Source organism: Podarcis erhardii, assembly GCF_964252035.2.
Source record: "Podarcis erhardii genome assembly, chromosome: 9".
NCBI classification, from domain to species: domain Eukaryota; kingdom Metazoa; phylum Chordata; class Lepidosauria; order Squamata; family Lacertidae; genus Podarcis; species Podarcis erhardii.
In genome coordinates this window covers 22,588,353-22,609,083 of record NC_138512.1, presented here as the reverse complement: position 1 = coordinate 22,609,083, position 20,731 = coordinate 22,588,353, and the positions used below count along the sequence as shown (strand labels likewise).

The following is a 20,731-nucleotide window of genomic DNA, read 5'->3' as shown; positions in this document are numbered from 1 at the left end:
CTCATACCATAATGTGCCAATGTGGCTACATGGAGCAATAAGTGGCCCATATCAATCTCATACCATAATGTGCCTACATGGCATGTGGCTACATGGAGCATTTTGAGTAATTAAACTTTGTGGGGAATAATCACTGCATAACTGGTTTGAAAATTAACAGAGTGGAGGTAGGTCACGCAAAATGTCTCATTTCCACAGTTCTTATTCTGAATGCAGTGTGTTAACCATAAGCTAGGCTGCTACTTCTCCACTGTTAAGATATAAATCATATGACAAATTATACACTTCAGGGGCTATGCATATGTGAACAATCTCAACTAACTCCCCTTTGATCAAATATTTGGTGTGACAAAACTGATCCAATCACAGCTTTTCCCCTGTGAATTACTTTGCTGGATTGACACTGTAAGCTGCACCAGGGCATTTAAAATTCTCTTTCACTCATGTTAAACTATCCTGGTATACAAGGATAAAGGTTAATCATGGCCTGGAAAACCTATAGAGCTGCTGAAATTTCAAGCAATAGCCTCAACAATTCTAAGCTGCCAATACCAAGAGATGACTATAACCTCATGCTTTTTGTATTTGCTGGGGTGTATGTTTCTGTATTTGTAGTGATGAAATTGAGGATATTCCACATTGTTTCACAGAACCCATTTTGAAAAGACTGTGAGCACTGGCCAAATCAGCAAAAAAATTCTGTTGACTGGTGAAAAGAAACGTGTAAACTATAGCCAACTTTACCTTGGTGACCATGAAGGAGCAGCAAATGAAAACCGAGTAGCACACAGTAGACTAATCTGAATGCTGATTGATTAATGATACTTGAACTTAACTTCTAACCACCTTTATGGTATATGACAGAACACATTTTCAGCTGGTTCATTTCATTGTGTTTTGGGCTGTGATTGGCTTCTGTCATATCCTGCTTATGGACAAAGGCTTTAACCAGGAGCAGCTAATCTTTTTAGGCCAGTGGGCACATCAGGGCACTTCTGACAAAGTGTCATGGGCACCAGCCACAAAAATGGCTGTAGGGGAGGAATGGCACAACACAAAATGGCAACCACATGACACCATAAAAAGGCGTTGGCATGCATCCACCAATGGGGGGAAAGGCACATATATCAGAAATACTATGCTCAGTCAGATACAGAATCTCTTTGCGCCTCTCCTCTGTTCATTCAATCCTTACACCCAATGAAATGTGGGAGTATTTAAGAGGGAATGTTCCATGTAAAAGGTAAAGGTAAAGGGACCCCTGACCATTAGGTCCAGTCGCGGACGACTCTGGGGTTGCGGCGCTCATCTTGCTTTATTGGCCGAGGGAGCCAGCGTACAACTTCCAGGTCATGTGGCCAGCATGACTAAGCCGCTTCTGGTGAACCAGAGCAGCGCACGGAAACACCGTTTACCTTCCTGCCGGAGCGGTACCTATTTATCTACTTGCACTTTGACGTGCTTTCGAACTGCTAGGTTGGCAGGAGCAGGGACTGAGCAACGGGAACTCACCCCGTCGCGGGGATTCGAACTGCCGACCTTCTGATCGGCAAGCCCTAGGCTCTGTGGTTTAACCCACAGCGCCACCCGCATCCCTTATGTTCCATGTAGAAGAGGGTAAACAGGAACTGAGCAGGAAGAGAAACAGTATCTTGAATATTTTGAGAAGATATATAGTGAAACCCTTTGCAGACACTGTGGGAGGTACTGGTGGGCACCCTTAACAAAACAACAACAACAACAAAAATCACATTTGTGCGTTAAAGGCTACTTCACACTTTACATGGCACTGCAGTTATACGAGTGTTGGATGAATATCTGCCACGGTTAATACATCTCTATGTGCCTTAGGTCAGTTTCCTGGTACACAGTCCCCTACATCTTAAAACACAAAACAACCACAATAGGCATTTTACAGAGGCTTCCAAGCAAGAAACGAAAAGGAGCTCAGTACCTATTTTCCAACAGAGGATGAGGCAGAGAGGAAAGAGTGAGACAATATTGGAATGAAATGTGCAGCAGCCCTGTGAGCACTGCATTAAGTCTGGCAGTTATTAGTAAAACAAGTGCTTTAAAAGACCACAAAGTAAGCATATACAGATAAGTATTATTCATTGGAAATAAAGCACAGAGCTTCAGGAAGTGTCTGCTGCTCATGGCGGGTGGGGGAGAGGAAGACAGCTCTGATTTTCAGAATTCTGTAAGCCCTCCAGTGCTTTAACCACCCGCAGTCTTTAAAAATGCATGTGTGGTCATTTATGGCCACAAGACAAGGGCTCATTTTCTTCTGTCAACACCCAAAATATATTTCAAGAGTACTGAAATTTAATCACAAAGATATTTTATCATTTACTTGGGTTTACGTGCTGTTAGAACTGCAGCCAGAAATCACACAGAACAAACCTCAAAGCTTGAAGAAAGCAAGTTTAAAGAACACGTTTCTACTTTAGTGGATGGAGAGATTTAACAGGCATGTTGTTCTTAGAGAGACGCCTTTTAAACTTGCAACTTCTCTTCTGGCTGCAGCATTCTGGCTCCTGCATTTAATTACATTAAATTCCACTAAAAATAAAACAATTTTTCATCGCAGCATCCTGCTCTTTCTTTGGGCCACAACTTTCTGCATTCTACAAGATTTAAGGCCACAATCCCATAAATAATTTCTGGGAATAACCTAGCCTTTCCTGGGAATAATTTAAGAATCTTCTGAGTCACCATGCACAGGATTGCACTGCCAATGTTATAGAAATAAGAACATGTTAGAAATAATTACAGCTGCAAGGTTTAATCCGCTAGGTGGCCAAACTGATTAAAAATGTTTTGCTCAACCATAAAGATGTCCCTAACTAATAAGGCAGGAAGAGAAGGGATGATATCTCTGGTAAGACCATGCCTGCTGTATTACTTGCCATGGGCAGAATATTGCCCACTACAATGCTATGTGTTGCATTTTAAGTTGCAAGAGTTTCGACTAAACATCAGGAAATATTTCTGTTCTGACAGTGGAGCAATCTCCCTCGGGAGGTTGTGGACTCTCCTTCCTTGGAGGCTTTTAAGCAGAGTTTCGATGGTCATCTGTAACTGATGATTTAGCTGAGATTCCTGCATTGCAGGGGGTTGGACTAGCTGACCCTCAGAGTCCCTTCCAACTCTACAATTCTATGATTTCTATTTAAGTTATAGTAAAAAAAAATTAAGTTTGTGTCTAATTTAGCATATGTAAATATTATAAAAGAACCTTTTATTGAGGGTGAAAGAGGAGAGCGCAAAATATGGTCTGAAGCTCAACATCAAAAAAACAAAGATCATGGCCACTGGTCCCATCACGTGCTGGCAAATAGAAGGGGAAGAAATGGAGGCAGTGAGAGATTTTACTTTCTTGGGCTCCTTGATCACTGCAGATGGTGACAGCAGCCACGAAATTAAAAGACGCATGCTTCTTGGGAGAAAAGCAATGACAATACTAGACAGCATCTTAAAAAGTAGAGACATCACCTTGCCAACAAAGGTCTGTATAGTAAAAGCTATGGTTTTCCCAGTAGTGATGTATGGAAGTGAAAGCTGGACCATAAAGAAGGCTGATCGCCGAAGAATTGATGCTTTTGAATTATGGAGCTGGAGGAGACTCTTGAGAGTCCCATGGACTGCAAGAAGATCAAACCTATCCATTCTTAAGGAAATCAGCCCTGATTGCTCACTGGAAGGGCAGATCGTGAAGCTGAGGCTCCAGTACTACCTCATGAGAAGAGAAGACTCCCTGGAAAAGACCCTGATGTTGGGAAAGATGGAGGGCACAAGGAGAAGGGGACGACAGAGGACGAGATGGATGGGTAGTGTTCTCAAAGCTACCAGCATGAGTTTGACCAAACTGCGGGAGGCAGTGGAAGACAGGAGTGCCTAGCGTGCTCTGGTCCATGGGGTCACGAAGAGTCGGACACGACTAAACGACTAAACAACAACAACAAAAATATTATGCAAATATGTGCCCTCTTTTCTTTTGTTGATGTGGGAGGCCCCTGAGCTTGGTCTTCAGAGGCCAACAAACAGGAAGTACAAGAAATATAAGAAATATAAGAAATGAAGATGCCAAAGCTGTTTTGTCTCTCTGCAGTTAGATCACAGTATATATGTATAAAATTTATATTTAAATGTCAGTGATCATTTTCAAAATATATATCACACTTTTCCAACGGTGAAAGCATCCAAACCTATTTCCCTAGGTAAGCTCAGGCAACGCTCAGTCATAAAGTAGAAAGTCTGAGGTTTCTCCAACGAAAGAAAAATCTCTGGTGGGAAAGATCTCTGCCTAAGGCCGTCAAAATCTGCTAGAAATCAGTTCATGAGACTGGGCTAGACATTCCCATGGTCTGACCTGAACCATTATAGAAGTCTTATTTGCAAAGGCTGATTAGATGGGCAGCTGTCACAATTTTAATGTTGTATTTTAATCTTGCTTTAAGTTGTATTTTAATCAATTGTTTTGTATCTGGTGTTAGCCGCCCTGAGCCCGATCTTGGCTGGGGAGGGCAGGGTATAAATAAAATTTTCTATTATTATTATTATTATTATTATTATTATTATTATTATTATATTAGCACAGATACATGTAAGTTCGTTTTCACAAACCGACAACAGGCCTGGTTCTTGAGTATGTTTAGGACCCTCGTTTCAATGAGAGACATTTAAGCACTTGTTTAACTCCCACCGAAATCAATGGGATTTAGAAGCGCTTAACTTTTGCTCAGATATGACCTTTGCTTTTCAAAAACTAGCCTCTCTTCTGTAACCAAGTACAAATCCTAATCCTGCTTATATTCAACAAGATTACTGGGAAGAGGAAATGAGCTCCATCACGGTTCCTTTATATTTTTATCCCCAAGTCAACCATAACACAGAGTGTGCGCTTCAGTAGTCAAGGCGCGCTGAGAGGAAGTGCCACTGAATGGCTTGTGCCAAAACAAACAGGCAAAGTCTGGAATTTGCAAAACCAAAAATAGATGCAGCTCAGTTAAACCTTCACAGCTCATCTATTTCTCACTGGCAGAGCACAAAAAACACAAAACCTTCGCAGACTGAAGCAGAAGTCTTCTTTGCAAGGGCTGATTAGATGGGCAGCTGTCACAATTTTATAAGCTGGCATTTTGCTGAAGGTGCAATTGAGAAAAAAGCTGGATGCTGTCTTGGCAGAGAAACTGAGACAAATGAGGGGGAGAGGGAAGGGATCATGGAGACAAAAGAGGGGAGGCAGAGCAGACCATAACTTCACTACCCCCCCCAACTGAGACAAAAGGCATGGGACTCTCAGAGGGGACTCTCAGAAGTGAAAGACAAGAGACATGAAATAGGTAGGCTGCATTTTGGAAAGAAGCATATCTCTCAAACTAAAGCTAGATCAGTTAAGGTTATGCAAGCAGAGAATTTTTTTTAGCCACCACAAAGCAATACAAATCTCTGAAAAGAGACAAAAACTGAGAGGAGTTGAAGCCATTCTATTAAACAATGTCACAATCAGCAAAAAAAAAGAAGCCATTTATTTTCACGTGCGTTAAAACTCCTTGAAATTGTCTCTGTAGAGCGCACATTTTATTGCAAGGCTCCCGAGAACATTTCTATTACGGCCAATTTTAACAGAACCAAAATATGGGCCGCGTTCAGAGATCTTAGCAGGACTTTTAAAATATGCACCAAAGAAACCTTCCCTTTCAAGATAAAGACATGTCCAATGTATTTGAAATTAACTCTGCTCAGCAGATGGTAAACATGAAGATGCTTAGGCGACTTATTTACTAGAGTTCCTTCAACAGGTTTCCCACATTGGTTGTAATGTGTAGCACCATCCTGAGGGACTATTGCCACAAATAGGGGCAACTGTCCTATTTAGTACCACTGCAATATTTTTAATGGATTTTTTAAAAAAGAATAAATACAAATTATCTTGAGGCACTGGGTTGGAGCTAGACTAAGGCTAGCTCTTATACACACTTACCTGAAAGTCTTATTAAATTGGATTTATGTCTGAGTAGGCCCACATAGGACTAAACTGTAAGTCAGTTGCACTTAAGATCCATTAAAATCCACAGAACTCAAGTCTTTAGGGACCTAAATTCAATTAACTTAATTTGGCTTCAGTTCCTTGCTTTTGGGGGAATGTTAGCATTAATATAACCTCTAACACAGTGTTTTTCTACCTTGGGTACACAGAAGTTGCTGGACTACAACTCCCATAATTCCCAACTATTGGCTAAGCTGGCTGAGAACAATAAGAGTGGGCCTTTTTACTCAGCTAGAGCTCCCCCCCCCCAATATATATATATATATATATATATATATATATATATATATATCGAAAAACACACACATTGAGATACTATTCTAAACAATAATATAAAGATCACGGCATTAATGTAATCTAGGAAAGCACAACAAACAGTGGAAACCAGATATTACTTGTGTAGGCTTAATTGCTCCATAATATGCTCTCTTGAGAACACTAGTTAATGGAAGAGAAGAAAAAGAAAAAGAATTGCTGGTTTCTAGATCAAATCTGTAATTAGCAAAGGTAATACTTTTGTACCCGCAAAATGCCCTGAAGCTACTCTCTAGGTTTTCTATTAACATCTCTGATTGCTTCTAATTCTTCTTGAAGTATTCTGAAAGCAACTCTGTAGATAACATCACAAAACCTTTTTTTTTATTAAGCCACAAAGCCCACTACACAGATTAAAAATCACAAAAAATTCATAAAATGACACAATCAAAAGATTAATCGTAGAATTTCTACATAGAGAAGGCAGGCATCACTGTGAATATGAAATGCCAGCAGCTATAGACAGATCTCCAAATAAAACAAGGCATGACATGGGAGACATATGAACTGCCCTCTCTTTTTTTAATATATTTACTGAAATATAATGGGGGGAGGCTATAAAGTTCATTAGAGCATCAGTGGAAGAGGAGGACGTAACCCTTTTCCTGTGGGCTGTTTTTCCAATCATATTAACCCCACAGCTGCTCCGCCCCAAAACCTAAAATTTAAACAGTTAAACAGCCCCTCTTTCCCTACAGCTATACTAAAATTGCAACTGCATTTCAGATTATTATTATTATTATTATTATTATTATTATTATGAAGTGTGAGATCATTTATAGGTCTTCTACATCACACCTAAATTTGACCCTCAGACCACAGAATTCATGTTACTCCACTGAGAGCAGGATTAATGGTTAGCGAGTCATCTCCCATCTTTCTGGCAGGAGTCCATAAAGCCCCTTCAATATTGTCATCAGTGTCACTCAAAATAATTAACTCCACCAATATATCATTTCCCCCCCCCCCCTGCATTTGTGATTAACTCCTACACCTGATTTGGTATTTTCACTGGTCTGTAAACACTAGCAAACTGTTTCAAAATAGAAATCTGTTATTATTTAATCAAGTCCTTCTGTTTATTGGTGTTTTCTTTCATCCCCAGGTCCATTCAGATACTTTAAACAGTCATTGACAAAGCCTATATGCAATAAAGATCTTTCTGAATTTTCCTAAGGGGTTCTGCTTTGCCTTAAACAGATTCAGAGTCAAGTCAATTTTAAGTAAAACATTTGATGCTAATCAGATGGAAATAACTTATGTAACTATGAATACTGTATAACTTAAGCTAAAGATAGCACTTGCCAGTGTCCAAACTCCTCAAGTTTTTTCTTCGTTAACAGATAAATAGAGGTTCCCCAGCCCCCTTCTGATCTACTGGAGTTTTCTATGGAAGGGTCTACTGTATGCAGTCATACACTCAGCACACAGTCATACTAAAGGTAAAAAAAGGTAAAGGACCCCTGGACAGTTAAGTCCAGTCAAAGGCCGAGGGAGCCGGCATTTGTCCACATACAGTTTTCTGGGTCATGTGGCCAGAATGACTATGCCACTTCGGAGCACAGAACACTGTGACAGAAACCAGAGCGCACGGAAACGCCGTTTACCGTATTTTTTGCTCTATAAGACTCACTTTTTCCCTCCTAAAAAGTAAGGGGAAATGTGTGTGCGTCTTATGGAGAGAATGCAGGCTGCACAGCTATCCCAGAAGCCAGAACAGCAAGAGGGATCGCTGCGCAGCGAAAGCAGCGATCCCTCTTGCTGTTCTGGCTTCTGGGATTCAGAATATTTTTTTTCTTGTTTTCCTCCTCCAAATATTAGGTGCATCTTATGGTCGGATGCGTCTTATAGAACGAAAAATACAGTATCTTCCCACCACGTATTTATCTACTTTACACAACCACCCTAACAACATAGAAGTCCACAAAGAAATGCTCACTAAAACAGTGCAATTCAGTTCAGTAGGGCCTTGCAGGAATGAAAAGGAATGCAGAATCACATCCCACAGTACTAGTTTCTCCCTTTAAAAATCCCAACACTGGGATACTGTATAGCCAAAATGTGAATGGTGGTCCCAGGATAAAGAATTAACTTTGTCCCAAAGAACGGTCTGGAGGTATATCATAGAATTGTAGAGTTGGAAAGGACCAATACAGGAATCCTTTGCCCAACATGGGGTTCATACCCACAACCCTGAGATTAAGGGTTGTGGGTCTCATGTAAGTCCCATGCTCTGAGCTATGTTGGACTATATACAATGCAGTTATGGTGCTGAAGCTTAGCTTGGGCATTTCCATTTCCTGAATGGGAGACAGATGCACACGGGATACTCAGTCTCCTTACGTGAACTGTGCAATACAGTAACATCTCAGACACACACAGAGAGAAACACTTCCTCCATATCAGCTGTCCCTTAAATGCTGCATTTCATTTAGTAATTATTCATATATTAAGAATAAAACAACTGCAGCATGCTTGATCAATATTCCAATCTAGTAAGAATCCAGATTTAATTACAAATGGCACAAATGCTTTTGCACAGCTATTAGCCTGATCTGCGCTTGGTTGTGCAGCTGCTGCGTACTACCCAACACACATCGAGAGTCTTATTTTAAATCCTGACACATGCATACCAGTAAAATAATCCAGACTCGAGACTTCCTCTGTACTTCCTGAAGCGAATATCAGCACCTTCACAAGAGTGATGCAATGTAGCAAACAGAAACTAGGATCCAAAGGCTCTGAATCTAGAGATGCAGATCAGCTTTAGCATACAGTGCTTTAAACTGAATACCAGCTATGCCAAATTTATATCAAGCTTTATTATCTGACATTTGAAACTTCCAAATGGTATTAAGCCAAAACTAGATCAGAGCTGAAGTTTCTTGGATGAGAGTTTTCTGAGAACATTTCAGATTTCTCCCTCTCACACACAGCACATGACTTGGGGGGGGGTTAAGGATGGGTGATATTTTCTAAACACTCTCCATCATATTTTTGTTGGCCACACATGCAATGCCCGGACAATGGTATGTCTGGAGCACTGGGATACAAAATCTGTATTGGCCAAGCTGCCAACACAGTTGCTACTGCTACCACTTGCAATGGCAGTAACAAGGAGTGGAGGATAAATTGGAAAGGAAAGAAAGACTTCACATTTTTTTCAGGAAAGGACTTTGATGTACATCTCCAATTGTGTTTTATGAATAAAATAAATAAATCAGATTTCGGCATTAAAAAAAGAGGCATTTATGCATATCTTTGAAACCCATGAGAGACTGGAATGCAGGGGGGCAAGTGAATGACTAACTGAATGCACTGTGAAAGCAAATATCTCTTTTCATTGGTGGGAGGGAGAAAGCTTGCCTTTCTGGACTATGACAGCACCAGACGTACACTCCTGCCTGCCTTTCCCGGGCTACTACCCACTTCCCAACTCACAGGCTTGAGTCAAATCCGCACATATCTCTCTCTCTCTCTCTCTCTCTCTCTCTCTCTCTCTCTCCAAAGTGACACTCTCTTGAGCTTTGGACTGGATTTGTAATACCAAACAGGTTGTCTCCAGGACAAGCATAAGCAACATCAACCAAAGCTTTGCTTTATATAAAGGTGCGTTCACATCAACACGGTTGGTGGTGACTGTCATGCGACAGGTGTATCACATGCAAGGATCCATCTCCTTTGATGGGCACAGCATCCACATGATGAAAAGACCTTATTCATTAAAATATAGCAGACATATCATGTGGATATTGTGATTTTACATTAGAGACATGCTTCTGCAAATCTATCTTTATTTAGGGAAGTCTTGGACAACTTTTATCCCATATGTGGAAGTAGTGTTGCAATGGCAGAGTATGAGAACCCCTAGAGCAGAGCTTTCCAAACTATGTGTCGCGACACGTTAGTGTGTCGGCTGCAGGGTACAGGTGTGTCGCGCGAACATTCCCCACACTCCTCCTGGGGCTGGAAAGGGGTTACTTTAACCTCCAGTTTGCTAGTAAAACTGAATTACTGTGTCACAAAATGATGTATGTCTAAAAAGTGTGTCACCAACATGAAGTTTGGAAAGGTCTGCCCTAGAATACTTATGATATGTTCTACTTTATCAAGACAAATCATAAGCATTGCCTGGTGCAGGATGCAGGTGGTCAGCTAATGAAAATATTAACTACAGGAAATGAATTGCATCTGTGCTTCTCAGGTTTGGGACCTGGTTACCAAAGAAATTGAGTGGCAGATGGCAAACAGACCATGCACCACCACAGGAATTAAAATTGGTCACATTAGGCCAAGGGACAATGATTTTTATCATGTATTTTGAGTTTCTATCTTGTATTTTCGTATGTGTGTGAACTGCCTTAAGATCTTTGGATGAAGGGTTGCGTACAAATTTTATAAATAAATAAATGTCACCTAATAATTTTAGTTCTAAAAAAAGCTATGGAGATAGGCATATATAGGTGGGCAGAAGTCAGATCCCTTTTACTTACTTTATGTATTGATTATCATACATATGTACTGATTATCATACATGTCTGATTTATATGTACACACATAAATGTCACAGGAAATTACAAAATGGTTGTCAGAAGAAGACCATGATTACAGTACACCTGCTTTAATAATAATAATAATAATAATAATAATAATAATAATAATTTATTATTTATACCACGCCCATCTGGCTGGGTCTCCCCAGCCACTCTGGGCGGCTTCCAACAAAGTATTAAAATACAGTGGTCTGTTAAACAAGCTTTGTCTGTTTCTGAATCTAAACTGTAATATGCCCCACTGTGTTATTTGCTAATGCATCCTTGCTTTAAGGCCTTCCATGAAAATCTAGATACATCCTGTACATTTCTTAAGTATGGGTACTAGTAGATCAGTAACCTTCGAGTCTTCTACTTTCCTGCATCATTTGAGAAAACAAGCACCTGAATGGACCAGAGGCTGTAAAACCTCCCTTGTTTCTTCCTTCTTAATTGAAATCCAAGTCATCTGGTGGACTGTTAACTTCTAATAGTTCCTGAGACCAAACTTGTTCAGAGATGTAACAGCTTAAACATGGAAAGAAAGAAATACCGTATATGTCACCTAGATGTACCTAGATGTGCCTTCTGATTTATTGTGGAAATATGCTTGCTCAATTCTTTTTAAGCTTGCAGTTTTAAAAACCAACTTCACTTTCCTTTGCTGTTCTTACTATTGCTTCCCTTGTTGCCTTTCTGTTTTAAAAGAGTTTTACTACTTTGACCTTCAACTTGGTGGTGTTGTTTTTTATTGCTTACCTACTGTATAATTGCATGGTTCAATGTATAAATTGTTCTTGGATAGATACATTAGAAAACCTGCTATCATACTCTTTTCCTGGATGCTGCAGGAGCCAGAGAGAGAACGGTTGTGTCAAATGGTTACTGGCCTGGAGGCCATTGAAACTTTTATTTTAACAACACAGCAGAGTTGCCAAAAAGAACCAGGCAACAGACCCCAGGCTCTTATGGGCTCTTATGCGATAATTTTAAGAACATGGACTGATGTAACACAGAATTGCACATTACAGTGCAGCTGTATACTTTTCTCCTAAAAACCAAGCTTCATTGTGTTACCACAAATGTGTATGTAGGATTACAGCTCAAGTCCGCAGACAATCTGTGATTTTCAATGTCCATTAATGTCAATGGTCTAGTCTCAGTAGGACTTCGCTCGATATCAGCAGGTAACATTTGTGCCAAAACAAAATGATAGGTATTGACACAGATGGTGTAGTTGTAGTGCATGAGCTAAAGAAACCTCAGCCATTAAAGAGAGCATTTAATATAGTATAATGTACTCAAATTAACCTTAAGACTTATATAATTAAGGATTCCCATTTGAATAACTACATTCAACTCAAATTTATTTCTCCCAGTTGTACAGAAGACTTATACCAAAGTGGATACTAGACAAACAACATAAAGAGAAAGAAGCATACATTTTAGTAAATCTCACTGGTGTTTACACAGCATCTCTGTTCCATCAATTCAATTTTAAGTAACCCTTTACATGCCATGTGAGAAATGCAGAACACAAGATGCCTGTAAAACATCACATTTTATGGAAGGAAAGATCAGCTAAGAAGTGAAAGTCAACCCGACCATCAATAATGAACTGAGCTATGAACACACAGCATGAGGAGCAGGCGCCCAGGTACCAACTGCATTGCAAGCCTTATGAACAGGGATATCACAACTTGCTCCATCCCTAGCTCTGTTCTAGCAGAGGTGTGGTCAGAAGCTCAGCAAACTACCATGGCTTCCCTTTTGGAATCTGTTACTCAGGAATTCAGTACACTTGTTCAAAAGTTTTCATAACACCATAGCACCCTCTTATTCCAAGTAAATGAGTTTGGAATTCAGTTGCTGAATTCCAGGGGACATCTGGACAGAATGCACAGAAGTAAATTCTGCTGAATTCAGCAGGTTGCTGCACAATTCAAATTTAGACCTCTAGTGCACTATTCCTCAATCCAGTGCCTGCCTACCTCCATCAGTCCCAACCAGTGTAGTCAATGGTCTGCGGTTATGGGGAGATGCAGTCAACAACTTCTGGAAGAAACTAGTTTTGAAAAGGTTGCTCTAGTGCAAGGATATCCTGAGTTGACCCCACTTACTGTCAAGCATGTATTCCAGATCTGGGAATTAACAAATTGCCAATGAGCCATGAAGAATTTTAATGGAGTATTATAATGACAAGTCAGCATTATTAAACAGAAGATGAAATCTTAAGCACACTTACTAAGTCCTACTATACTAAAACATCTCAGACAGTCCATCGCACGACAACTCCAATGACTTCCCATATATCTTCAGAATGCTGCCTAGGACAAACAAGGCAACTATCTTAATAAGATAAAATACAAATAAAATAAAATAAAATACATTAACACTGTCTTGGAAATGGACAACACAGCAGAACACGGGTCCTGATGAATGTCCAGGTTCAAGATCAGTGGAGGGAGTGAAGCAGCAATGATACCAAGACTTGTCAAGTGGCCAAGGCTGAGTTGTGACAGCAACAGGAGAAAAGAGGTTGCAAAGGCAGCGCAGTTGAGACAAACAGAAATGCTGAGGGGAAAGCAGATTCCAGTAGTGATGGAGGAAGAGAAAAGAGAAAACCACACAATGAAGTCATATAAAATTGTTCAGAGAGAAGTTTGATTACAGTGCAATCCTATTTGTCTACGCAGGTAAGTTTCACTGGGACTTACAGTACTTCTAGGTAAGCACATAGGGGGTTGCAACCCAAATGTTTGTCCTTGGCATGCGTAGCAAACAGCATTTGAGACTGCAATCCTCTGCATATGTATCTGAGAGTATCTCCCACTGAACACAACCCTTATTTCTGAGCAAATATGCTTAGGACTGCACTGCACACATAGCAAATTCTAACATGATCAAACTAAGCCACCACAGATTTGGGCAATATACCATGATGTTACATTTCAAGATAAAATAAATAATATTCAGTTCTAAATTAGATCTGTCGTCCACCAGAACCTGACCATTCAATATAAGTGAACTCAGCAACGCCAATATTCCTTAGCACAGGTAAAAATTAAAGGTAATGAAGCACCTCAAAATTTAGAAAAGAGAAGAAAGAATCTAACGTTCCAATTCATAATGCAAATTTATTTCCAGTTTGAATATGTCTATTATGCAGCCACATTACTGGCTATGGCGCTAAAGTGAAAACAATCTGCTTTTTAATTAGCAAGTTCCCCTCATTCCACAGGCTTAAATTAAAGCTCTAAAGTGTATCCCATCAGGCACATCAATGTGTATTAGATTTCAAACATGCCTTTTCATTACATTATTTTAAATATCTCATTAAACAACAATAAGCTGATAAAACATTCTGAAGCCACATGATCCAAGGCCTAGAAGAAACCAACCCACTTCTATGGCTCAGTTAACTAATAATGAAGTCTAGCAGATAATTTTTACCATTTAAAAATATGCCATTATTTATTTTTATATGTCATTATTTTTACCATTTTAAAATATGGTAAATATAATTTTTATTATTTTTTAAAGACGGGATTTAAATATGGGAGGAGGGCAGAGAGAAGAAAAGCCACGGTTCATCTGCAGCGGTACAATCAAATGCCTTCATCTGCCCCAGACACCACAAAACATGTTTCTCAATTGACAAAGACCTCCCCCCCCCCCCGCCAATGTTTCACTGGTGGTCAGGCCTAAAAAGTGGGGCGGTGAGAAGCATTATAAATCAATGCAAAAAAAGCAACACTCACTGAAATATAACTTTGTTTCAAGTTTTTTTGTTATTACAAAAATGCTACAATCCTGTATGTTTCTCTTTCAACTGATGTCTTTGCATTAATTGTCTGAACACTGAAGAGGTCCAATGCTTGATTACTCAACATTCTGGTAGAATATTGACTGAACATATGCCAGAGACCTTTTCCTTTCTCTTTCCTGATGAATGAAATCTGAAAACAACCTTGACTATAGTTGTAGATCTGTGATCCTTTAAATAAAGCGGGGGACACCTACAACATCTTCTAGAAGTCACTTCCTTCCACAGCTGCCTTGCTGTTTAAATCTTAACTCACTCTACATAGCCACAATCCTCTGGCATGCCAAAGGGGTTCCAAGAACCACAGTAGGGCAATTCCTTTATTGGGACCAACCAAAATGTTTCGCTAGTCTTAACAAAGGTGTCGTCCGACTGTGGATTCGGGGGTTTTTACTTTATGGATCAACACAGCTGCCTTTGCATTTTCTGTACCTTGGAGAAAGGAATTAAAAGTACCTGGAAAACCAACAAACTACCAGGACTTTAGCTAAGCAACAATGGCACTCTGCTTCCCCTTATTTGAAAATTAGCCATCTTTTGTTCCTTCACACAATAGAGGCACTGATTCAGCCAGGTACTTAAAGGTGCAGGTTTATGGCACAAATTTGCATATGCTAATTTTTTATGTCTAGAATGGTGTATAGATGACACTGCACTTGGCCCTGCAAAATTTTATATGCAAAGTTTGATTAAAAAGGGAGGGGAAGGAATATGGATATAACATTTACAGTATGTTATGGTTTAAGAGAAAATTACATGAAAATGTTCTGTAGATGGTACCTAACACCTAGCAGACTGGCAAAAATGTATAAATCAAAATCGAATAAGTGCTGAAAATGTAAAGAAAAAGAAGGTACCTTTTTCATATGTGGCGGTCTTGTAGTAAGGTTAAAGCTTACTGGGAAATAATATATAATGAATTGAAAAAGATGTTTAAGATAACGTTTGTAAAAAGAAACCAGAAGCTTTTCTCTTGGGAATTATGGGATCAGAACTACCAAAGCAGCACAGAAATTTATTTATGTATGCAACTACAGCTGCAATGATGTTATGTGCCCAAATATGGAAAGAAGAAGTCCCAACAAGAGAAGAATGGCTACAAAAATTAATGGAGTATGCAGAAATAGCAAAACTTACCGGAAGAATAAGAATTCAAGACAATAAACTCTATAGAAAGGAATGGAAATGTTTCGTTGATTATTGTAAAAACCTGCAGTTTCAAAAATGTATATGAAATAGATATGAGAATAGAAGAACTAAAGACTATGTTAAGATAATTTGGAGTATGCAGGAAATGATGAAAATAAATGCAAAGAACCGCAGAAAGAGGGGGAAGGGAGCTGAAGTTTGAAATGTCAGAATGTTTGTTGAATAACTGTAGTATTGTATTAAAAAACTATAAAAAGGGGAGGGGAAGGAGCCAGTGTATGGGGGCTCCAGCAATGAAGGTCGCCTGCCTCTACCACCTCATCTGTTCATCCCAACCCATGTCCTCTGGAGCAGGCTCCCTACAGCCTTGCATCGGATATGCATCAGATCCTCTGACAGCTCATGGCATTGCAACCACGCGTCTCCCTCGGGGTGTCCCTAAGGATGCGGCATCACAGTCCCCGGAGGAAAGGAGGAGACCCCACCGAAGCATCCGAGAGAACAGCAATGCTCATAGCGCATAACGGAGACAATGTGCATGCCCACGGCGAGTGCAGCACTCGGCTTCCTTAGGCCCTGGGAGGAGAGACGCAGGCACCGCAGCCTGGCAAAAGGTTGGAGGAAGGACAGGGCCGGGGATGCCAGCAAGGGACACGCAGCAAGGGCCAAACCAGGGCGTGGAGCAGCTCCAGGCACAAAGACGACCCCAGGCAGCCCCCCACCTCCGGCCCTCGCCTTCGCCTCCCTTCCCTCGCATATATACATTTTTGCATTTCCCTTCCTGCCCAGCTCGCCCCCGATTCCCCTCCCTCGACTTTTCCTCTGCCACCGATCCCACCATCCGCAGGCACCGCCGCCCCGAAAGATCCCGAGTCCAATGCGGATCCCGCATTCGGAGTCCAATGCGGATTGGGGGTGCCCTCCCCCCCCACCCCCGCGCAGGCACACACCGGAGTTTGCTCCTTGCAACTCGAGATCGGCTGCAGCAGCAGCAGCAGCAGCAGCAACGCACGGGAGGCATTTCGTGCCCGCAACTTCTCCTGGACCCCGGGGCGAGCCGGGGGTCCGTGCCCAACGCCGCCCCCCGAGCCGCCTCTTGCCGGAGCAGGACCCGCCGCCCCCGGCCGCCGCCGCCGCCGCCGCCTTCCCGATCCAGCCGCGCTGCTGCAGATGTGGCAGCTGGCAGGGGCAAGATGCGCCTCCTCCCTGCGTCTCCCCGCCGCCTCCGGAGGGCGAAGAGCCGCGCGGAAAGGGGCGAGAGGGCGCCCGCCCAGACTTACCCGCTCGGCCGCCGCCGCTGCTGCTCCTCCGGCCGGTCCCCGCCGCTCTTCCGAGCCCAGCTGCGGGATGCAGCCTGCCCGCCCGCCCGCCCGCCTGCCTTCCGGAAACGCTTTCCCAGCCTGCTGCGCTTTCCCCAGGAAACAATCCCGGCCTCTGGCGGCGGCCGCTGCTGCTTTTTCTGCCTCTGCTGCTGTGGCGGCGGCGGCGGCGGCGGCGGCGGCTCCTCCTCCTTCCAGGCCGCCTTCAGGGAGAGGGCGACGTCCTCTGGCCGAGGCCGGGCCTTGCAAGGGGGCGGCGACGCCTCCCCTCCATTCCCGCCTTGGCGCTTCCAGGGAAGCGGGCGAGGCCTGGAGGCCGGGAGCCGCCTCAGGTGGTCGTGGCGGCCGAGAGCGGCCCTCGCGCCCTAACACGGCGCTGAGGAGAAGCGAGGGGTGGAGGAGGGGTCGCCTGCCGCCCCTTCCTCCGAAGATCCCAAGGCGGTTCACAACATAAACATATGAAATAAAACTTTATTTTTTATCTATAATCGGTATTAAATTGTCTGCTTTGCAATTTAGAATATTCATTTAAACAACCTTAAAACACCAGTGACTTCCCTTCCCTTTCCACGGTCCATTTTGCAGAACATAAATCCCTGCCTATTTTAAATATTTAAAGCTTTCAGTATTCCATTATTGCATCCATCAAAACTTACACTGTTGAATTTATGTTAAATGTTGCCCACGTTTTCAAGTGTACACAGTCTCTCTCTCTCTCCCCCCCATATATTCAATAAACATTTTCCAGTCTTCTCTATACATATGTTCTTGTTCTCTTATCCTATATGTTAAGTCTGCAAGCTGTGCATATTCCATCAGTTTAAGCTGCCATTCTTCTTTGGTTGGGACATCGCTCGTTTTCCATTTTGGGGCCAACAAAATACATACAACCCTGTGGAAGCCCCTAGGCAGTCAACATTGAGAGGGAGGGTGGGCCTAATACTTTTATTTTATTTTGTATGGCTTTATCCAGCCTTGGAACAGTAAAGGGAAGGTGCTGGAAAGCAGGGCCAGGCCGCCATGGTGGAATCTACACACATAAAAAACGCTATGGAAATGCTTTATTTTAAAAAGTTTTGAAAAATATGTTGAGTTTTGCCTAGCTTGCTGTCACCATCTTGGTGACACCTTTGCGTATTGCACTTTGCAACGCATCTAAAACATTTTATTTGCAGCTGGGTAATTGAGTCCCAGATCTGCCGTCTCCTTGGCAGCCCCTCTGCCAAATACCACTTCTCCAGGGCCTTTTGGCGAATAGCCGGTCTGCCCCTTCGCTTGTCCCGTTTGCAGATCTTTGTTCCCGATGTAGATCTTCATCTATCCCTTTTTCCCTGCTGGGAGGACGCCATTTTATGGTTCGCCTCAGGTGCCAAAATGGCCTGAGCACCTGCTAGAAAGACTGTCCATTTGTACGTTGAACCAAATGAAAAAATCCAAAGGCTGAATTTTTTTTATTGTTAAAGTCGTCGGCCCGTAACATGAAGGAAAATATAATACGAAGCAGATTGTTCTTTACATTAAAACAGGAGTCTTTAAGGGTCTTGGCTAAAACAGTCAAAAATCTCTCTTATAGATTTCTCCTTGTGATAGGTCTTCAGCTTTTCTCTTTTGACACTCAAAAATACAAGCTCATTGATGTAATTTTTTAGTATTTTATCACCTGCCTGAATGCAAAACTAAAAGGTCTACAAAACTTATTAATTTAACTGTTTCTGTTTATTGTTATTTGCATGTTATAAGTTATATAGTGTCACGCAACTAGGTTTGGACATTCTGGGAGGGAAACCAATTTTACGTGTGTGTATTTAAAAGGTCTATCCTGTTACCTGTGGTACTTTTCTTAACACAACCAACAGTCATATAACCCAGAATACACATTGGTTGATATTATTTTAAATTTATTAATAAGGCAACCAAAGACAGGTTGTCACCAAACAGAAAGCTATAAACATGGTATTGCAGAGCACGGCTTCTGTTTATTTTCTTCTATAGCTCTCGCGTATGCCTTATTTCCATTGCTGTTCAACTAACAACTTTTCCTCTTCATGACAGAAACTTAAAGCATCTTCATGTGAACCACTATGCCATCCATTTTGTAGCTCTGCTACTGCTTCTTCTTAATCATCATCATCATCATTATATAATTATTTATTGAATTTAAATACTGCCCTATACCCAGAGTGTTAAGTTGTGGGTGAACATACTAGACGACACAGCGATTCTTCAAACAGCTCTTGTTTATTCAGAAGCCAGAACAGAACTGAACTGAAGGACTCAGTCAGCCTGCTAATATAGAGCTCCAGTACCACGTTACTGTAACAACTTTCTAAAACTATCCAATCACTGAACGTCACTTTCGATCCTTCATTTGCATTTGCATCTACAGTATCCATCCAATCACTGAACGTCACTTTCGATCCTTCATTTGCATAACTATCTACAGTATCCATCCAATCACTGAACGTCACTTTCGATCCTTCATTTGCATAACTATCTACAGTATCCCCCTGCTGGCCCAGGGTGAGAACTTCAGTACATAACACAGAGGTCTCAGGGTGGTTCACAGATCTCAGGGCTGTTACCTCATGTAATAATGAGGTTATAGGTCTTTCAAAACACCAGAGAATATTTAGAAAACCATGCATAGTGAAATGCTCTTGGTCTTGAAATCGTAACTTTCTTATATAGGGGCCCAGCATTGTGCAACCAACTCAAATTTTAGCATATCTGATGGAGAATTTACTTTCAATATGAAATTCCCTATACATTCAGCTTTTCCTGTCATTCAAGTTTACAATCCTGGTAGCTGCCCTTAGAGTTTTCATCTGATACAGTCTCATGTCCTGCCCCTGTGCATGTCTGTATATTAATATTAATAAATACATTTAGGATTGGGAGCGGAGGGGCCAACACAAGGAATGTGCTAATCTTGAAGGTGGTGTCACAAGACCAAAAGGGTATCCCTGTGCTAGGTTGTTGCAGCAAAAACAAGGGTCTTGTAGTACCTTAAGATCAGCAAATGTCATAATAAATTTGTTAGTCTTTAAGATGCCACAAAATGCTTTAGTTCCTTTCAGGAGTGTTGTCCAAGATTTAAACTTTTTAGGAGAAAACTTCAACTTCTAATTCATTGGAGGTTGGTCACTAGGGTAAGGTACAGCAAAGCCCTACCAATATTTTTTGTTTATATGTAATTTTATTAAATTTTCTGTTTTGCAATTTAAAATACTCATTTTACATCCTTAAAATATCAATGACTTCCCTTCTTCTTTCCATGGTTCATTTTACATATCATAAATCCCTACATATTTTACAAAAACTATACCATTATTGTGTCCTTCAAAACTTATTTACAGTTTAATTTATCTTAATGCTGCCAGTGTTTGCAGTTGTACACAATTATTTCCCCCCATATATTCAATAAACGTTTTCCAATCTTCTTTAAAGGTATGTTCTTCTTGTTCTCTTATTCTTTATGTTAAGTCTGCAAGTTGTGCATATTCTGTCAACTTACTGCATTTTTCGCTCCATAAGAAGC

General features: G+C 41.3%; 1 protein-coding gene across 1 annotated transcript in view; it reads right to left on the bottom strand.

The window, feature by feature from the left end:
* The window catches only part of APBB2 (amyloid beta precursor protein binding family B member 2), a 173,252-nt gene extending 156,406 nt beyond the window's left edge, over window positions 1-16,846 (bottom strand). The window contains exon 1 of the mRNA XM_081875747.1: window positions 16,825-16,846. The gene's annotated coding sequence lies outside the window, so the exon portion shown is untranslated. The remainder of the gene's footprint in view (window positions 1-16,824) is intronic.
* Window positions 16,847-20,731: the final 3,885 nt, after the last annotated feature.